The sequence below is a fragment of the Apteryx mantelli genome, chromosome 5 (assembly GCF_036417845.1).
Source record: "Apteryx mantelli isolate bAptMan1 chromosome 5, bAptMan1.hap1, whole genome shotgun sequence".
Classification (NCBI taxonomy): domain Eukaryota; kingdom Metazoa; phylum Chordata; class Aves; order Apterygiformes; family Apterygidae; genus Apteryx; species Apteryx mantelli.
In genome coordinates, this window is record NC_089982.1 from 32,501,823 (window position 1) to 32,509,935 (window position 8,113).

The following is an 8,113-nucleotide window of genomic DNA, read 5'->3' on the forward strand; positions in this document are numbered from 1 at the left end:
ATACATTATCTTAAAAACACATAACACATTTAGATAGTTTCCATTGTCCAAGAACATGAATTTCTCACTGAAGTCAAATTCACTTCTCAGACATATACACATTTGAGTTAGTTTGAGTCAACTTTTCTCCTATTAATTAGGAGGCTTTTAAAAAGTTATCCTTTTCCTTATTCCACTAGTGTCATAATATAAATAAAGCTTTCACACATACCACCTTAGCAATGCATACATAATAACATATACCTCACAAACACACACCTTCTTATTTACAGCTTTCTTGGAAATAAAAAGCATCATAGCAGTCTCACCCCTTTTTCTATAGGGAAAATGTTTGAGTCCAAAAAAAGTAGTTCCACATCATACTGGTTTAAGTTGAGTATACCATGGATTCATTGAGCTTATAAAGATACATAACCTCCATTCTTGTGAATTTTTTCAAACTAGATTAACAACAGAGCTTTGTTTCTAAATAACTGCTGTTTTATTTACGTCATACAAATATTATTGTTCATATCCTGTCTTTCCAAGGGACAAATAATCAGTGCTCATAAACCCTGGTTTGTCAGGAGTGGTTTACTACTTCAAGATGCAAAGTTTGGCTTCTTAGTAGTAAAACAGAAAGCACATATTCCACATGAGACATAAGAACCCGATCTGATACCAATTACCCTTTCAAGTAACTCCACTGAGATCAATGCATTATAACAGAAGTCAGAATTTAACCCAGTATTTTTTAATAAAACCCATCTATTGAGAAAGCTAGCACAATCAGAGATCTGCAGGAAAATGAAGTAGTACAATATGTTCTAGATTTTGCTGTGTGCAAAGGATCTTCCAACACAGCTACTAAAGAAAAAAAAAAAACTTATAATTAATACCCAACTGGTAAACTAAATAAATCTGCTTTTCAATAGTGGGCAGCCAGCTTAAATTAAATTAATCTCGCATAGGGATAAGCTATCTCAGACTTATGCAGAGTTCCATTAACAGTAACAGGGTTTCCTCTGGACATGGAATCTTTATATGCGCAATAGCTTGGATACGCTAATAAATCCGACTAACACTGTTCTCAAAATTAGGTGTCAACTCCAAAGCAACAAAGTCAATAAAACTATACTACATAAGAACTGTTTACAAAGTTTCATGTCCCTCAGCACTGTGTGTGTGTGTGTGCGTGCACACATGCACGCAGGATGTGTTCAGAAAAGTCTCATGTGTGTTATCATACTAATTTAGTGCAAAATGTCAGTAGCCACACCGTGGCAGGTTACTACAAAAAAATATAATAATAGTAATAATTAAAAAAATAAACAACAGCCAAACAAAACCCAGACTCAGACCAACACCACAGAACAAGCTGTTCACATTTTTCAGCTTGCACACAGAAAGCAGAATAAATTCTGATAGCAACTTTCTATGCAACTGATTCTAATGTCTTTGAAATAAAAATAAAGGAGATCACCTTTAAATCACTGTCACAATAACAGCAGAATTAAGCAAAAATATATCTAATAGAGAGAAAAATATATGTAATTTAGAAAGAAAACTGAAATTTTCACTTAGGTAGGCAGTCAACTTGTGATGAAAATGAAAATTTGATTCGTGCCTCAAAATGTTTCACTTGCAACACTACTAAAAATCCCAACACAATATAACTTTTTTTTCCTCCATTATTTCATTACACAGTTAGCAGTAAATTTTGATAATCAGTCTTTTCCTTGATAAAAAGAAAGCACAGACTTCCTCCCCTCCCTAAAGAAGATTCAAACTGGAAAGTCTCCAACAAGCATCCTTGGAGCCATACACATCTCCCTCCAGGCTTTTAGCATAAGAAGCCTATTCCTTACCTGGCAATCGATTCCTACATTATTTCAAAAGTCATAAAAATTCAGAAATGCATAAAGCAGGAAAATGGCTGTATAGGAATACACTAAACCAATCAGCCAGGGGAAAAAGAAATCATATTTATTAGAATCAGACTTTTCTCCTCTTCCATGTCCATCCACATTAAAAATGCCCCCATACAGTCATAACCCAAAAGTGGAGTCTACAGGATGGAAATTGTATTTTAATTTGGGAAGATAACCTTCAATCAATTTAAAACATTTTTTCTGTGACTCAGGCCTGCATCTATGCAAGAACATACAGTGGTTCAGGTAGTACCTCAGCATAGCTTAAGAATACCACAAACCCAATTTGGTTCTTAAGCAGTATATTAATACAAACAATCATACAACAAACCATGTATACTGTATATTCATACTGAATGTACTACAATTCCACACAGGTGGCTAAACAGCTGCCAGGTTATGGCAACTGAAAACACTTAACTTGGTGTAGTAAATTAGATTATGTTAAAAAATGCATATTCTACAAGAAGTTTAGATTACTTCTATACCAATTTATCTATACATGAATCACCAAGTCCCTACAGAAGAGAAGTTAGGACAACACAGAAATATAAATGCTGTTAGATAATCCTCATTTTCCAGTTCCAACAGAAATTCATAATGAGTATGACCCTCACAGGAAAAAAAATATACAGGAGAATCAATAAGACACTAAATCTTTGGATTCACTAAAGGAATGATATCTTTAGTATCTTTAGACTTGATGGCACAGAACAGTCCAGGCAAGGAACAAATAAAAGGCCCTTTACACAGCAGGATCTAAACTTCATACTAACAGTCTTGCCATTCAGCAACCTTTTCAAAAACCTGACAGGTTAAAAAGACTGAATTAAAAAAAAAAAAAAAAGGCAAACAAAAAAAAGACAAGCCCACCAGCCAGCAAATGGGAAGTGAAGAGCTCCAGTCAGGCTGGCCAATATTTCATTCTGGTTTAGCAGTTCTAAAGTTAAAACAAAAAAACAAACAAACAAAAAAAAAAACCACCCACACATCTGAGAGTATGTTAGATTCTCACAGATGCATCCCTTCGTGAATGAACAAGCTAAGTTTTTGACCTCTTCACGGTCATTAAGCAGTATGTCCTTGTAGAATACTTTTCACTTCTCCCTTGAGTTTCAGTAGGATACTGAATCTATTCCCCCTCTTTCTCCTCTTCTCCCTAGCAATTCACCGACTAATCTGACTTCTGTAAAAGGGAAAGACTGCCTAGCCACTTTCAAGGATCAGTTCCAAGATTCACGTTTCCCAAGGCTAAATGTGACAAACAGGCCAGAAGACAGCTACTCAGATTCTTAAAATAAGAGAAGATTCAAGTTTGTAAGAAATCAAGTTCTCCCTTGTTACACAATTAGCCAGCATAGAAGTTGGTTCAAGGTATGGCTATTTCTGAATTACAGCAGAACAGTCCAAAAAAAAAAAAAAAAAACCTTAATTACTCTCTAGACAGTGTTCACATGAAAGCTAAACACGGAATAACATCAGAGAAAAAAAAAATTAATGTTTCCAGAAAAAGATGAAATCATTTTAGTATAGATCTGACAACCACTCCTGTTCTTCCTGGTGCTGGAAAATGCAAAGAGAAACTAGCTCTGAAACCCTTAAAATAGCCTTTATAGCAGGAATTTTTCACAACATCATCCATTAATATTTATACATACATATCTTGTGGTAAAACAGAAGTCACAAAATAAGTCTAGGTGCTCCCACCCTCAAAAAAAACAAAACCAGAAATCAGTCTTGAAGCCATGTACTTTGACTGAACAGCAAGAAGTCTCTGACTGTTTACTGCGCCAAAGACACAAAAAAAGCTCAAGTCTTTGACACTGTTTTCATTTGCCAAGAAAACTAGTTACAGCATACAGGTTTTCAGGGGCTACAGGTGAATAAACTAAACAGTTTATTCACATATTTAAGACTATATTTATGTGACATACATTATGTATCAAAGTATCTGCCCACAAGAAAACCAAACAGCCCTATTATATTTTCAGCAATTACCAGAGAAGGTTAAAAACACTGCAATTCACAACTGTGACCAATACACAGTGGTCACACAAAAAACAGAACCTTAAGTAAATCCCTCTGTGCACAGCCACCTATCAAGTTAACAGAGCACCTAACATGCAGCTCAACAGAATTAGAAAAATAATAATTCAAGAAACAGTGTGAAAAGGATGGAAGAGAGTGTAACATTTAGTAGGCCAGACTCAGTTATTTAAGATCGGCATCAAAACAAAACTCTAAATATATATCTGTAAGTAGCTTTAGTAGAGTTTTATATAAACTATAAGCAAAAAATCAAAGCCTGAAAGGGATAAAGAAAAAAAAAAAAGAAAAGAAAAAAATGCACATACATGTACCCACACATGAAAACAAGAAGAATGCCCAGAACTGGGCAGCAGCCCTCAGAGGCAGCTGCTCCCGCAGCAGTCAGAAGAACTTAAGAGTACTTAGAACAATGTCCCCTTTTATACAGTTGGCATACAAAATCCTGGGGATGGATTTATGTGGATACCTACATAAATGCAACTGCAAGAGCAGGACTGCAGCTGGCAGTAGCATCCTATGCAACTTTTTTCAAAGTACCCTTCATTCGGTTTAATCAAAGAAGTTAAGGAAGTCAGCTGAAGAATGAAATTGGTCACACATACACCAGCCAAGATCACTGCAGAATCCCCTTAACTGTAACAAGATTTCCTAAGGATGCAAAGGTCCTCTTTCATAGGCAGCACCTTAAGTATACCAGTATATATGCCACTATCACTCTGATGCATATAAACTACAGCATGCTCTGTAAAAACAACTTTACACCCACGGAAAGTTCTTTCGTAAGACATTTTCCCCAAAAATATTCCAGCCCTGGCTAACTGAGTCACACTGGCATTTTGCAAAAGCAAATTTCAAATAACTTTTTTATAAGTACCAAATCATTTTTGTGACACTCAGAACAAGTCTACAAACTAAAAAATTAAGTTACTGCAAGAACTGACTTGGAGCAAAAAGATTTAAACTAGTAAATAGCCCAATAATCACTGGGTCTGCTCAAAAAGATGATATAAAGAAAAATCTTTGCATCTCCAACTTCAGAAAAACAAGACAGATAATCCATGCAATTTATAACACTTCAAATGATACCAATCACTAAATGTTATAGGGAAAGAAATCAAAGTCAAGAATGCTCAAGGCAAGTAGTCCTGACCACAACATACATCAGACACCAGCAGTTTCCATATAATTAGACAATAATTCTACCACTGAATGCAGAGGAATTATTACATTGACTCAGATTAATGATGTATCCAGTCCAGTAACTAGACACCAATACTAGCAGAAACCTCAGAAAAAACTGCAGGAACTGCTTCCACACATTTAATTAGACAACCCAAACATCCAAAGTTGGTTCTGAAACCTCAAGTAGCTAAAGCTGATGAGCCCCAAAACACACAAGCTTATAATCACTTACAAACTATTAACTTTTTGCAAGAAGCTTCATGTCTTCAGTGACATTCTTCTGGATCTCCCCGTATTTCACCCTATCAGTAGGCCCCCCTTCCCAATGCTCCTGATGTAAAGATTGCCTGAAACCTTGTCTTCCCTCTGGCAGAAGTCTCATAGGCACCCCCCTACTTCTTACCAGCGCAGCTCTTTCCACCATGTCAATTGTTGGTCCTTAACATCCATTTCCACTCCCCCACAAGCCAGAGCAGGGAGCAATTATTCATCATTTTACATAATAAAAAGAGTCAGAGACAGATGAAATAAAATGGTGAGGATGCAGGTTTAAAAACAAACAAAAGGAAGTAGCACACAATTAAACTATGTAACTCATTTTCATAGAATGCTTTTGAGGTCAAAAGTATAAATTGGAAAATTTAAATTAGACAACTTAATGAAGGTAAAGCCCCTCAATGGCTTCAACGACTATTAAACACAAAGATGCATACACAGGCTGAAGTTTAAGGACCTTCTAAACCAGATATTCTGAAATCTGAGATGGAAAGAGTATGCTAAAAGAGGTATCATGCAATGTACACATCCTGTTCCCCAAATCTTTCTGAAAGCAACTGGCACTGTCCACTATCAGAGATGGAGCAGGGAAAGAGGGAGGAAGAGGACTTTGAATCAGACCCATTACAGCCAGTTTTATATTTTTACATTTAATTTAAGATCCTTGAAATGAAGTTAATTTTTGTGGTAACAATCACAGAGCCAGATCTTTCTCTTCTGTATTACTCAGTATAATAAATGACTTTATTACATCCCATCTCAAGCAATGATATAGGAGTTTTCAACTTATTTTTATAACAGATGTTGATATCAAGGGGTCCAAAATTGCTTTGAAACTTTATTGTTAGGATATTATTTTTTAGTCTTGAGAATTCTCTAACGCTTATACTCATACCCTTGGGCTTACCTTCATTTCATGCTATTTGTCTTGACTAATTGGGAAGCTCTCAAAGTTTGATGCACATACGCTATTCAGAAAGTGCCAAACAGCTTTCTGACTAAATTGCAGTAAAGGAGAATAATTATCAGCACACACAGAATAAAGACAACTGTAGAGCACGACAAGAGGTGAACTCAGCAGATATGAAAGCCTCCTCACAAATTGCTGGTTTTAACCCAATAATGGGTAAGCTTTAACAGTCTTTGCGGAAGAGATGAAACGGTTAAAAGAAAAGTCATAAGGAACCTGACAGTGACTCGCCATAAAGGAGGGAATAAGCAGAATGAAGAACTGAATTATTTAAATGTGGGGGGAAAAAAAAAAAAGGCATAAGATCGTACCCAAGAAGGCAGCAGACAGACACAGACACCAGAATTAACAAAGTCCGATACTTCGCAGCGGCAGCCGGACGGGATTAAAAACACGCCAGGCTTCCCAGCGCTCCACCGCGGGCGCGGCGAAAGCCGGAGCACCGCGGCAGCGGGCGGCAGGACAGCGGCGGCCCCGGCCCCGGCCCCGGCCCCGCGGGGGTCGCCCGCCGCCAGCGCAGCCCAGGCGGGCACACGCGTGACAGCGCCGACCAGCGCGCCGGGCTGCCATCTTCGCCCGCGTAAACAAGGCGCTGTCCCGCGGCGGCCCCGGCCCCGGCCCCGGCCCGGCCCGGCAGGCCGCGGGGCCGTGTTTACACTGACAGCGGCCGGGAGCCGCCCGCCGCCGCCGCCGCCGCCGCGGGAGGGGGGGGGGGGGGAGGGGGAGCCCAACGGCCGCCGCCCGGCGCCGCGCACGAAACCGAAAGTGCGGGGCGGCCCCGCCGCCCGCCCGCCCGCCTGTCAGCGCCCTTACCGTGCCCGCGCGCCCAGGCCGCGTGCCGTGCCGTGCCGTGCCCGCCCCGGCCCAGCGGCGGCGGCAGGCGGCGGGCGCCGCCCGGGCAGAGGCAGGGCCGTCCCGCGGCGGGAGGGGAGGGGCGGGGCGGGTGCGCGGCGCAACCTGCCCGACCCGGCCCGGCCCCCCCGCCGCGCCGCGCCGCGCGCCGCCCCCTCCGCACATGCTCGCGCCGCCGGGCGCGCGGGGGCGCTGTGGGCATGCGCGGCCGCCCGGCGCGTGCGCGAGCGGAGTCGTTGTCCTCGGCGCGCGGCTCTGGTGGCCGTTGGGGGCGAGGTGGCGGTGAGGGGCTGCGCTCGCTCCCTCATGCCATAGCGGAGGGGTGTGTCGGGCCTTCGTGTTAATTATCGCATGCAGCATTCCTAACAGCTGAAATAAATCAGTTGGGTCTGTGTGGGGAATGAGGCTGGGGGGGGAGGGGAAGGAAACACGCCCCCCAAAGGCCTGTGGGGCTCCCTTGCAGGCAGGCCTCTGCCTGTCACCCGGAAGATACTTGTTACTCTCACAGTCTGCTCACAAAGAAGTACCTATCAAGAGTAACTGTCTCCATCTACGCTGGTCTGAGAGGTTTAGGATAGCATTCATGCCCCCCTTTACATGTGGGCTTTAACTGTTATAAATACCCTTCTTTCCATGGCCCAGTAATAAAGAGAAGAGCCTTAGCACAACAGGAGGCATAACGCTTTCTTTGCAGACACAACACACATTGACTGGGAGACTTTAACATTGCGAAGGTGCTTGCTCAACAGTAAGGAGCACTGGACCAACGGTGCCCTGCGCAAACTGAGTTGGGCCCCCTTGTGCCTGTGCCTTGCAAAAATCTGACGTGCTCCCTTTCTTGCAGGAGCCCTCAGCGCTGAACAGCAGTTCACTC

At 41.7% G+C, this 8,113-nt stretch overlaps 1 protein-coding gene across 1 annotated transcript in view; it reads right to left on the reverse strand.

The window, feature by feature from the left end:
• ELF2 (E74 like ETS transcription factor 2) overlaps positions 1–7,216 on the reverse strand; it is a 42,141-nt gene extending 34,925 nt beyond the window's left edge. The window contains exon 1 of the mRNA XM_067297739.1: positions 7,201–7,216. The gene's annotated coding sequence lies outside the window, so the exon portion shown is untranslated. The remainder of the gene's footprint in view (positions 1–7,200) is intronic.
• Positions 7,217–8,113: the final 897 nt, after the last annotated feature.